Source organism: Chrysemys picta, chromosome 2 (assembly GCF_011386835.1).
Source record: "Chrysemys picta bellii isolate R12L10 chromosome 2, ASM1138683v2, whole genome shotgun sequence".
Taxonomy (NCBI): domain Eukaryota; kingdom Metazoa; phylum Chordata; order Testudines; family Emydidae; genus Chrysemys; species Chrysemys picta.
Window position 1 is genome coordinate 269,524,732 of NC_088792.1, and position 12,413 is coordinate 269,537,144.

At 43.7% G+C, this 12,413-nt stretch overlaps 1 long non-coding RNA gene across 1 annotated transcript; it reads left to right on the forward strand.

Moving 5' to 3' along the window:
* The first annotated feature begins 604 nt into the window (after positions 1-604).
* Positions 605-4,078, forward strand: LOC122174755 (uncharacterized). Its single transcript, XR_006177022.2, has 3 exons — positions 605-724; positions 1,351-1,479; positions 1,973-4,078. It is a non-coding gene; the product is annotated as an uncharacterized LOC122174755 (long non-coding RNA).
* Positions 4,079-12,413: the final 8,335 nt, after the last annotated feature.

Genomic DNA, 12,413 nt, shown 5'->3' on the forward strand with positions numbered 1-12,413 from the left:
GAAAAATGTATGCAAGTGTTAGTTATTGTGATTTGTATCGAACACTGGATAGGAGTCCTTAACTGCAAGTTGTAAATGTACTACATATGCTAGGTTGCAGAGCAAGGAATTATTTGATCAAAAGGCAAACCGTCACCAAGTGTGTCTTCCAAAAGAACTAGGCACATTCCCCTTGCACAAGCACTGTTATGGTTAAAATATGATCTTTATCTCACGAAAGCAAACTTTGTGAGATATTTACGTCTGTCTTAGAAAGAGACCTGGTTGTGTAAAAGAAAATGAGGATTCTTTATTCAGAATACTTCAAAGAGGAGTGATGCTTAGGATATGTTTTCAGAGCTATAAACTAGGTCATGAAAGTGGGCCTTCTTTACCTCGCTGCTTTGTAAAGAGAAAAAACATCTGTAATAAAAAAAAGTGGGGGGATAGCTCCCTTTGATGGACACGCAGCCAGCCAGTTAGCTGTAAAATCCCTCCTGGTAGCTGTTCTTTGCTTGCTTTACTTGTAAAGGGTTAAAAAGTCCCCCAGGTAAAGAAAAAAAGTGGGCACCTGACCAAAAGAGCCGATGGGAATTTAGAACTCTTTAAAATTGTGAAAGAAACTTTCCCTTTGTCTGTTCTCTCTGGGCTGAAGGGTCAGAGCAGCCATTCTATAAGCAGCTAAGCCAGATATGATTATAAGTCATCAGATCATGCCTAGAACTACTTATCTGAATTCCAATGTGTAAGTAGATCAGAATGTTTAGCTAGATTTGATTAGGGTTATTTCTTTTATTCCTTATTGGCTTGTGGATTCCTCTGTGCTAACCCCAGATGCTTTTGTTTTGCTTGTAACCTTTAAGCTGAACCCCCAAGAAAGCTATTTTGGGTGCTTGATTTTTTGGACTTGCTCTTTTAAAATCTAGCAAAAGCCTAAGTTCCAGGTGTATTTTCTTTCTTTTTGTTTTTAATAAAATTTAAGAACAGGATTGTTTTTTAAGAACAGGATTGGATTTTTGGTGTCCTCAGAGATTTGTGCATTTTATTTGATTAGCTGGTGGCCAGAGCTAATTTCCTTTGTTTCCTTTTTCAGGTCTTCCCCCCGGGGGGGGGGGGGGGGGCAGTGGGTGAAATGGCTGGAGGGCACCCCATAGGGAGGAATTCCCAAATGCTCCTTCCTGGGTTCAAAGGGGGTTGTTTGCATTTGGGGGGTGGCAGCGTTTACCAAGCCAAGGTCAGAGAAAAGCTGTAACCTTGGGAGTTTAATTCAAGTCTGGAGGGGCCAGTATTAATTTTTAAAATCCTTGCGGGCCCCCTTCTGTACTCGGAGTGACAGAGCTGGGATTCAGCCTTGACATCTCATCTCTCAAGCAAGCAAACAGCAGGAACAAGACAGCTAAGAAGAAAGAAGCCACAGCACAGCTTATTAAAGCAGCAACCTTCCAGTCCAGCACTTTGCTTCTACAACTTGATGACATTGCCAAGACTTCAGCATCATTGGTGAGATGGGAGTTTGCAAAACCACGGCCAAGGCTTTAGATTTAAACTTTTCTTGTAATAAATTTGAATGGGAAATTGAAATGCTATTTTAATTTAGGGTACTAACAGATTCTCCTGTTAAAGACCAGCTTGTTCAAACTATGGTCCTGGAGAGAAGCCATCAGCTAACCTTGGTACACAGAGGTATCATGGGATTTAATCTGAATTTAAGATTCTTTATATTCATTAATTTGCCTGTCTCAAGACTGCTCCTTGAATGGCTTCTTTTAAGTAACCAAGTTAAATACTTTTGGTTTCCTGGGTCGTAGTTATGATCACTCATTTCTGCCCATTTATAAACTGTTTATTCTATCTGTGATCATTCAAACAAGATTCACCAACCCTTAAATGAAATTCCTTTGCCCATCTATAAACTGTTTTAGTTATCTATGATACACAGACAGGACTCGCTACTGATTTGGGGAATAATATAATTTGGTTTTATCTTACCTAGAGAATCATAGAATATCAGAGTCGGAACGGATCTCAGGAGGTCATCTAGTCCAACGCCCTGTCAAAGCAGGACCAATCCCCAACTAAATCATCCAAGAGTGTAGAAGAGTGTCCCCACCAGAGCGTACCCACTCTAAAGGTGCAATCTTTGTTGAAAGCTCTCCAGTCAGACAGACAGAGGAGACTGTATCTGAAGTAACTAGTGTTTACTGCTTGTGTTCTGTTTTGTCTGTCTTTGATCACGGTGCTCCTTCAGGCCTGGTGTGCAGAACTCCATGTGACTAGACTACCCGGAATCACAATTCCTGAATTGGCATTGAGAGTCAATTAAGATGTGACCAACCATTTCTTGTTTCTTTAGACCAGAGATTCCCAAACTCTGGTACGTGCACGTGATGTGATGTTCCATCCATTCACTTCACAACAAATTTAAAATGGTGCAAGAACCAATAAAGTCCAGGAGCTGCTTCTCTAGGCTACAAATGTTTAGTAATTTTTGTGATAAAATTACTCGGTGCTCAACACTGTAAAACTCCCCTTTTTATCCTACACCATATCATAGCATCTTCCAACAATGTCAAACTGACAGTGCTCGACGATGTTAATTATAAGCATATTAGTAAATGTTTATTTTGTTAAATGATAATGCATTCTGCAGATTGGGAAAGAACATCACAAAGCTATTTCAGTAGACTGTTCTTCACAGAAAGCCTTAAGAACTACGAGCTATTTTGTAACATTTGACACTTCCACTGTTTGTCATAGCAGCTGAAATGAAAACAAAAGTTGCAATTTGCTGCCCACATATAATGTCACCAGGAACAATCATATAGAAATAAGGAACTGTTCCCTGCTGGAAAGTTTCAAAAGAAGTCATTTGTTTATGTGTCAGCCCCTTTGTCATTAAGCTACTCCACTTACAATTAAAATTCAATGCTATTTCCACTGATCCAGTGCAGTGCTATATTTGCTTAATGCTTGTATAATTAACAGCTTCACCTAGAGAGACTAATCAAAGACAGTGAGATAAAGACAAGGTAAGTCAGAAAGTGTACACATGGTTGGATTTTAAGATGAAACTACTGAATACTCTGAGTAGTTAAAATCTTTTTTAAGAATGGCAGAAGCCAATAAAGACAGACATAGACGTCTGAAATTTGTGGCCAAGTGGCCACAACTTTATTAATTTCATAAGAGGACACTTCCTGGGCCAACCTTCACTGGCAGCAGTGAAAAGAGAGAAAGGGCTGTGATGATCCCTCCGTCACCCGTCTTCACCCTTTTGATGTTGAAATCCCACAGTCTCAGGCTGTACATCACAAACCAACCATGAAAGTTCTCAAAGCACCCAGGCCAACAAACTACAAAAGTCAAAGTTCACAGGATGCCCAGGCCAACAGATCAGAGGTCCCCAAAGTGCCTGCAAGACACCCATGAAATTTTCCAGATCCAAGAATCTCCATACCAGTGACAAAGTCTGGCACATTATCCACACAATTGTTACACTCCGGGTGACCTGTGAAAAATACCACCTGTAACCAAAGTGTCCTGTGAAACTCAAAATACAACTTGCAAGCACAAACAGACTGCAAATTCATTGATACCTCCAACTCAACCACCAAGGATAGGGAACAAAAGATGATATTTTCAATGGAGGGCAGAATTGGAATTGGCCTTCCTTTGCTTTTCTTGATAATATCAGCTGCTCTGTTCCTCAGCCAAGCCAAGAGCCTTTTTCATAGACCATGACTATCTAGTGAAAGCTCTCCTCCTCTTCCTCCTTCCTGCATTGGCTGACTGCTGCAACAAGGCAACCTAGGGGCCCATACTGCACTGCCCTGCAATTCCGAGACCAATGCACCTTTTGTGCATATGTAGTTTTATAGGCATGTATGGCTGGTTCTCTTTTAAATCAGATGGTGCTACAGTAAACAAGTGTTTCCACGCAGAAGGGAACGTGTAGTCATTTCTTTCCAAACTCTTAAATCAACTTGGAAGTTAAAAAAATGAGAGCTGAAAAAAACAACAAAACTCCCTCTCTCTGTCTCCAATCTTTTATAGTTAAGCTTCCATGTGACATGATCACCTAATTTGTATACTTCGCTAGTGGAGGTTTTAAATATTGATCTTCATTTCAAGGAAACATTTACAGGTAATTACTCTGAAAGTGGACTAATGGCTTACATTGGTTTGAAAATGAAGTTAAATGACTTCTTTAAATCAATTACATAAGCTGCCATATTTCTATTTGCTGACAATGCAGTATTTGGACTGATAATTATGCTCTAAGTCTCATTCACCACTCCATTACTCTGGTAAAACTTGACTAACTCCTCTGAAATCAGATATACCAGTATAATTCTGGAATAACAAATGCAGTTGTGAGTCAGGTGCTAATAAATTGATTTCCATCCTCTCTACTTTTTAGTAAGGTAAACAGATCATAAGCGATGTGTGGAATTTGCACAAAGGTTAATAAGAGCTGTCACAGTTTAGGGCAATTGCACCTGTATTGCCCCTCAGTGGCTCAGCAAGGACACCTGCTCTCAGCTACCAGCTCCCCAGCCATTCCCTTTCTGGGTGGAGACCCATATCTCTCTCCCTTCTGACTGGTATATACCCAGTCTGCAAAGTTCTCTGCTTTCACTGTGTATTTCCCAGCATAGACAGGTTGCCCAAGGACACATGCTTGCTTTATCTTCAGAGACTGATAACAAACTGATTGCTACAGCTACAAGTGACCACACAGCTTTAAAAAACAGTTCAGAGAAAACATTAAGAGCAATAAAAGTACCTACAGGCATGCCAGTAATAATACCAGAATTATCCCCAACCCTAACTTGCATTTTCACAAGCCAAGTCCTTTCAACCCTACCCTCAGAACTGGGCCCCTCCAAAGACTGGGGGGTTCAGATTGGCTGCTGGATCAGGAAGAAGGCCGTGAACTAATTTAAAACCAGTTTAAAACTATTTATCCAAAACCCCTATGTCAGTCTATGGAGAATCCACTTTAAACTAGTATATGCATGTCTCTCCAGCAAGGTTGCCTTCAAAGAGTTGGTAATAGCAGAAGTACCTTAGCATCCCCCTTCCCTACTAGAGAAGGAACATACAATGCCACATACACAACTGCATTTTTAATGCAATGTACCCCAAAGATATTAACACTAATTCATTAAGGTTTAACTTAATTCAATAAAGTTTATCTTAATTCCATAAGGTTTGTAACACAGGATAATGTTAGTCTGTCACAAGAGCCTCAATGCAGGGCCAATACAACCACTAGGCGGATTAGGCGGCCACCTAGGACACCAAGTGGTTGGGGGCGCCAAAAAGCGGTGACTCAAAAAAAAATTTTAAACAGCGAAACACCAGGCTGCCACTGCTCCCTGCCTCCCAGTTCCAGAGGGGCCTCCAGCGGCGCAGCTAGTCCCTCTCCCAGGGGGAGCAGCCGGCAGCAGAGCGGGGAAGAAGGCGCAGCTGCTAGCGCTGACCCTCCCCTTCCCCACGCCGAGGGCCGAGCCGGGCTCCCTGCCACCCCCGGGGCTCTCAGTGGCGGTGGTGGCGGTCGCGGCAGCGGCGGCAGCAGGCTCAGGCGCAGGGGAGCTGGCTGCCTGTGCCGCCGCTGAGAGCCCCGGGGTGGGGGGGGGGAGGAGAGCCCGGCTCGGCCCGCAGCACGGGGAAGAAAGCACAGCTGCGCTCTGCTCTTCGGACGGAGAAGCTGGGTGTCTACGCCGCCTGCAAGGTACCTAGCTGGGCCGCAGGGAGCCGCATAGGCCAGCAGAGCACCGGGGGGTGGGCGGGTCCAGTCCATGGCCTGGGGAATGGTGTATGTGGGAGCAACCCGGGCACCCCTCCCCCAGCCAGACCCACCCCCTCCATCACCCACTGACCGGCTACCTTCTCCCCTGTGCACCCCCCAACCCAACAACCCACCCTGTCCTGCCACTTTTGCCTCTGGGCAACCTCCACCCAGCAACACCACCCCCAGCCAGCCATGGTCACCTTCACCCCTGCATCAACCTCGGGACCCCCCCGCCACCTCCCTTCTGCCCACTCTTCCCTTGTGCAAACCCCTCTGTGCCACCTTCACCCCCCTGCAACAACCCCGGGTGCAGACACACACCCGTCTGCCAGCCCCTTGCAACAACCCCCTCCTGCCCACTCCTCCCTTGTGCCACTCCCTCCCTGCCACTGCACCCCCTGCAACGAGCCCCTTTTGCCTCTGTGCAATCTTTTCCCTGCCACTACACCCCCGCCACCTCCACCCCCTGCAACAATCCCGTGCACCCCCGTCTCTGCCACCTTCACCCCGGAAGAGCCCCCATACGACCCCCCTCTTTGCAGCCCTCTCCCCACGTCCCCTGCACTTTGTGAACATCTGGGCCCCTGGGGGGAACTTGGCTGTAGGAAGGTGGGGGCTGGATATCTGAGGGGAAGGGTGCAAGGTGGACGTTTCGTCTAGGGCGCAAAACATCCTTGCACCGGCCCTGCCTCAGTGTGGTTTGGAGATATTCAGCCATTTACTTGTTATCTCTTGTTCTCTGTATACTGATTTCTAACATACATCCCCATAGTATTTAAGGTACCATATTCTAGTTACAGGTATCTCTCTTTCAGGGCTACTGTCTTGAGTGGGCTCAGCTTTTGGGTTATCGTCCCAGAGAAGTGTTGCTAGAGCCAGGCTACAGCTATTATTGAGGGAAACTCTAAATAAAGAAATGAATATGGGTGTTGCCATACAGCTGCTATGGTCTTCCTGAAATTGCCTTTGGTAGCTAATGCCATGGTTGAAACACTACCCTCACCAGCTACAAATGCAAACTCAGGGCTGACCTCTGGAGTACCCATAATGCAGATGAAGTGGTGTGGTGCAGAGGGGAAAAAAGCACTCCCATACCTAGCCAGGTGCTGGTCTAGATCCAAACTATTAACAGAAAAAGTGGGAACGAAAGAGTAATGTAACTGTAATGGGAAAATATTCACGGGGTGACCAAGCGAGCTCTTGGTGCCAATTGGCAGGGGTCCCTGGGTCAGACATCTACATAATAGTTCACCAAAGGGTGGCATGTGAAGCCTCTGCCAAGAACTGGTCATCATAATCATTGCAAAATGTATGTACAAATAATATTTAAGGAGTTACATATCCATACTAAAATATGATAGTTAAGATCACCAGGAGGTGGCATACCTCGGGGATATTCCTTTCAGGTAGCAGGTAACAGAAACCAACTCCCTGTCTAGCCATGGGTGCGTTGTATGCCTCAAAATTTATGCATATTTGCATATGGAGCCAAAGGCAGAATGAAAGAATGCCTGTTTTACCAGAAAGAAAATTTACAGGATGAAGCAAACAGCTGGGGGAATGTCCTGTTTATGAACAAAGACAAAGGGATGTTAGGGTATATGTGGGAGTGCCCGGAAACACACAGGATCCTTCTCCTCGCAGGCAGCTTACAGCGGGATTGTTTCATGAAAGGAGGTCAAAGCCCCACGCCTGGCTGTAAATTGCCACAAGGATTTTGGGTGAACAATATTCTGACAAGACTGAAGAGTGTCTTTTTAATTAGGTCTAGGCTCTAGAATGTGTGTTATGATTTTGTTTTATACATAATCATTTGTCTCCAATACTTCCACTTGCTACTACTTGAATCTCTGTTGTTAAAAAAAACAAACTTACACCTGATTTTACTATAAAGTAGGGCTGTCAAGCGATTAAAAAAATTAATTGTGATTAATCACGCTGTTAAACAATAATAGAATACCATTTATTTAAATATTTTTGGATGTTTTCTACATTTTCAAATATATTGATTTCAATTACAACACCAAATATGAAGTGTACAGTGCTCATTTTATATTTTTATTACAAATATTTGGACTGCAGAAAACAAAAGAAATAGTATTTTTCAATTCACCTTATACAATTACTGTAGTGCAATCGCGATCATGAAAGTTGAACTTACAAATGTTGAACTTACAAATGTATTGTACAAACAATAACTGCGTTCAAAAATAAAACAATGTACAACTTTAGAGCCTACAAGTCCAATCAGTCCTACTTGTTCAGCCAATCACTCAAACAAGTTTGTTTACATATGCAGAAGATAATGCTGCCTGCTTCTTGTTTACACTGTCATCTGAAAGTGAGAACAGATGTTTTCATGGCACTGTTGTAGCCGGTGTCGCCAGATATTTACATATCAGATGCACTAAAGATTCATATGTCCCGTGATTCTTCAACCACCATTCCAGAGGACGTGTCCATGCTGATGGGTTCTGCTCGATACCGATCCAAAGCAGTGCAGACCGACGCATGTACATTGTCATCATCTGAGTCAGATGCCACCAGTGGAAGGTTGATTTTCTTTTTTGGTGGTTTGGGTTTTGTGGTTTCTGCATCAGAGTGTTGGTCTTTTAAGACTTCTGAAAGCATGCACCACACCTCATCCCTTGCAGATTTTTTGGAAGGCACTTCAGATTATTAAACCTTGGTTCGAGTGCTGTAGCTATTTTTTGAAATCTCACACTGGTAACTTCTGTCTGTTTTGTCAAGCTGCTGTGAGTATTCTTAAAACAAACATGTGCTATGTCATCATCCGAGACTGCTATAACATGAAATATATGGCAGAATGCGGGTAAAATAGAACAGGAGACATACAATTCTCCCCTAATACGTTCAGTCACAAATTTAATTAACAAATTTTTTTAAAGCGCATCATCAGCATGGAAGCATGTCCTCTGGAATGGTGGTTGAAGAATCACGGGACACATGAATCTTTAGCGCATCTGACATATAAATATCTTGCGACGCCAGCTACAATAGTGCCATGCAAACACCTGTTCTCACTTTCAGATGACATTGTAAATAAGAAGCAGGCAGCAGTATCTCCCATAAATATAAACTAACTTCTTTATTTTAGCGATTGGCTGAACAAGAAGTAGAACTGAGTGGACTTGTAGGCTCTAAAGTTTTACATTGTTTTGTTTTTGAGTGCAGTTATGTAACAAAAATTGTACATTTGTAAGTTACACTTTCAAGATAAAGAGATTGCACTACAATATTTGTATTAGGTAAACTGAAAAATACTATTTCTTTTATAATGTTTACAGTGCACATATTTGTAATAAAAAATAATATAAAGTGAGCACTGTACACTTTGTATTCTGTGTTGTAATTGAAATAAATATATTTGAAAACGTAGAAAAAATCCAAAATATTTAATAAATTTCAATGGTATTCTATTGTTTAACAGTGTGATTAAACACGATTAATTTTTTTGAGTTAATCACATGAGACAACTGCAATTAATCAACATCCCTACTATAAACCTATTTAAGTGCAGTGTGTTAAGCAGAGAGGAGATCTGAAGTAGAACTGGTAGATGGAGGGTACAGTCTCTTTGGAAGCAACAAAAATGTTAATACAGTAACTCATCCCAGTTAATGTTGCTTCGTTGTTACATTGCTGATCAATTAGAGAACATGCATGTTTAAAGCTGCGCAATGCTCCGTTATAACGTTGTTTGGCAGCTGCCTGCATTGACCACTGCTTGCAGAAAGAGCAGCCCGTTGGAGCTAGCTGGTGGGGGCTTAGAAACAAAGAGGGCCAGCAGCCCCCCTATCAACTCCCTGCTCCCCTAAGTTCCCTGTGCAACAGCCGCCCAGCAGGCTATCAATTGCCGGGCAGTTCAGGTGTCCCTCCCCCCACTGCTATGTGCTCCTCCTGCCCTCTGCCTTGGAGCTGCTCCCGGGAGCCTCCCGCTTGCTGTGCAGGGGTGCGTGTGTGGAAGAGGGGTGCTAATTGTAATACATTCTATAGGATTTAATGAAAATATGCTAATAAGTGTGAATATAAATATGCTTCATGCAAAAGGTCTCTTGTAAGGTATCATTACAAAGCTTATAATCTACTGAGTGTGGTCATCCTATTTGTATAAATGTACCACTCTTGTATCTGAAACTAGAAATATGAAATATAACTCTGAGGGCCTATTGTAATTATGCAAAGTGTGGGCCATTAATGTTGGTTTGGAATCTTGATGACTCCCATCAACCAGGACAATTGACTGCAGGTGGCTCGGTTTTACAGTACTTGCAAGTCTTCCTGTATACGTGTGTGCTGGCAAGTGGGTAATGAAGTCTTACAGTGACATGTGATCATGTCACCTGAACTGGACTCCATCTTTAACCTCATGCCTTTCTATTGAGAAGGAGGGGGTGGGAACCCAGAGAGGGACAAAAGATTCCCGCCTTATGCAAAAAATATATAAATGGGTGAAACAGAACAAAGGGGACTGCCATCACGAGGAATCCCCTAGCTACCACCTGAGCTGGAACAAGGGCTGTACCAGGGGAAAGGATTGTGCCCAGACTAGGAAGGCATCCAGTCTGTGAAAGAAACATATTGAAACATCTCTGAGGCTGAGATCTTATCTGTATTCAGTTTATTACTGTACTAGCCATAGAGTTGCGTGTTTTATATTATTTTGCTTGTTAATTCACTTTGTTCTGTCTGTTACTACTTGAAACCACTTCAATCCTACTTTCTGTATTTAATAAAATAACATTTTACTTATTCATTAACCCAGAGTATGTATTAATAGCAGGGGGAGGATGCAAACAGCTGTGCATATCAGTGTTATAGAGGGCGAACAATTTATGAGTTTACCCTGTATAAATTTTATACGGGGTAAAACGGATTTATTTGGGTTTAGACCCCACTGGGAGTTGGGCATCTGAGTGTTAAAGACAGGAACACTTCTGTAAGCTGGTTTCAGTTAAGTCTGCAGCTTTGGGGCATGTGGTTCAGACCCTGGGTCTGTGCTGGAGCAGATGGGCGTGTCTGGCTCAGCAAGACAGGGTGCTGGGGTCCCAAGCTGGCAGGGAAAGCAGGAGCAGTAGTAGTCTTGGCACAGCAGTTGGCAGCTCCCAAGGGGGTTTCTGTGATCCAATCCGTCACACTAATGTCAGGGTGCCCTCCATATCCCCCCTGCTCCTTTACCCCATCTCCAGAGAGTGTGGGGGAGGGACACGAAAAGGCTCAGGACAGAGGGAGCTTGCTGGCAGCAGCTGCTGTCTCAACTTGCTGATCTACTTAAATAGGCAATGTACTTAGAGTGGGGTCAGTATACTTAAAGGAGCAAGGCGCATCTCTCTCTCACACACACACACACAGTGTGTGTCTGTCTCCTCTCCTTCCATTCATGTTGTCGTGTAGAGCGTGAGGCTACATTAACAACATGTTAACCCTTAAGGGCTCAACAGAGTGCTAGTTCATCATTTAGCGGTAAGGCATTCCCTGGGAAATATCCCATCCCATTCCCTGGGAAATATCCATCGCCTCAACCAAGCTTCACAATCATCATTGCTGTGTACAGTATTAAATAGTTTGTTTAAAACTGATACTGTGTGTGTGTGTATGTATATATATATATACACACATATGCATATATAAAATATAGTCTTTTGTCTGGGGAAAATATTTCCCTGCAATCTAACCCTCCCTCCCCCCCCCCCCCCATTTACATTAATTGTTATGGGGAAATTGGATTCACTTAACATTGTTTCACTTAAAGTAGCATTTTTCAGGAACTTAACTACAACGTTAAGCGAGGAATTACTGTACTGCAAGTGTCTGGTGCACCAAGGGCTGGATGCTCCAAGATGTTCGGAGGGCTCAAGGCTTAGGGTGGGCCTGTTGCTAACTGGCAGATTAACAGCAGGCCTGCAAGGCAGTGCTTGTGGTGCCTGTGGCCGATGGAGTTCAGGAGCTGACCCACAGCAGGCACTTACAGGGCTTCCTCACATTAGGGGCAAGAGATAGCGAGGTGCCTCCCAACGCTGGGAATCCAGAGCAAGTGTCACAGTAAGCCTGAATATTAAAACTGAGGGAATGTATGATTCCCCTCCCCCCCCATGCATACTACTTCCTTTTGAGGGTTGATTGGGCTTGAATGTGTTCTTTGATGAATAACCTAACCCCAATGTGAAGACAAGCATTTATAATAGCACAGCATGTGACCTGCCTCTCTCCCTAGGGGAATTTTGGATTGAAAGAGGGGTTACTTACTAGTTACTGCTGCTCTCTGAGAGCTGCCTCTGTGCAGTCACACTTTTGGGATTTGGTGCCTCTAGCATCGAGCTGCGGAACTGCATAGAAAGCCATGTCTGCTGTGGCGGGGGTGATGAGGGAAGTGGTGCAGTAGCACTCTCTTGCAATGCTGTCATTAGCCGTGTCTAGAAAAGAGTACACCTGTCCTACACCTGAGTCACCCCTGTTCCTTCTCGCCAGCCTGCCGCCCCTGACACACAAAGAATTCTGAGGTAGAGCAGAAGGTGGCTGGGTGGTGTGAATGCACAACAGCAACTCTTGAACAGTTACAAGCAACCAACCCCATTCTTCAAGGGCCTCTGTGCTTTTCCACTTATGGGGAATTAGT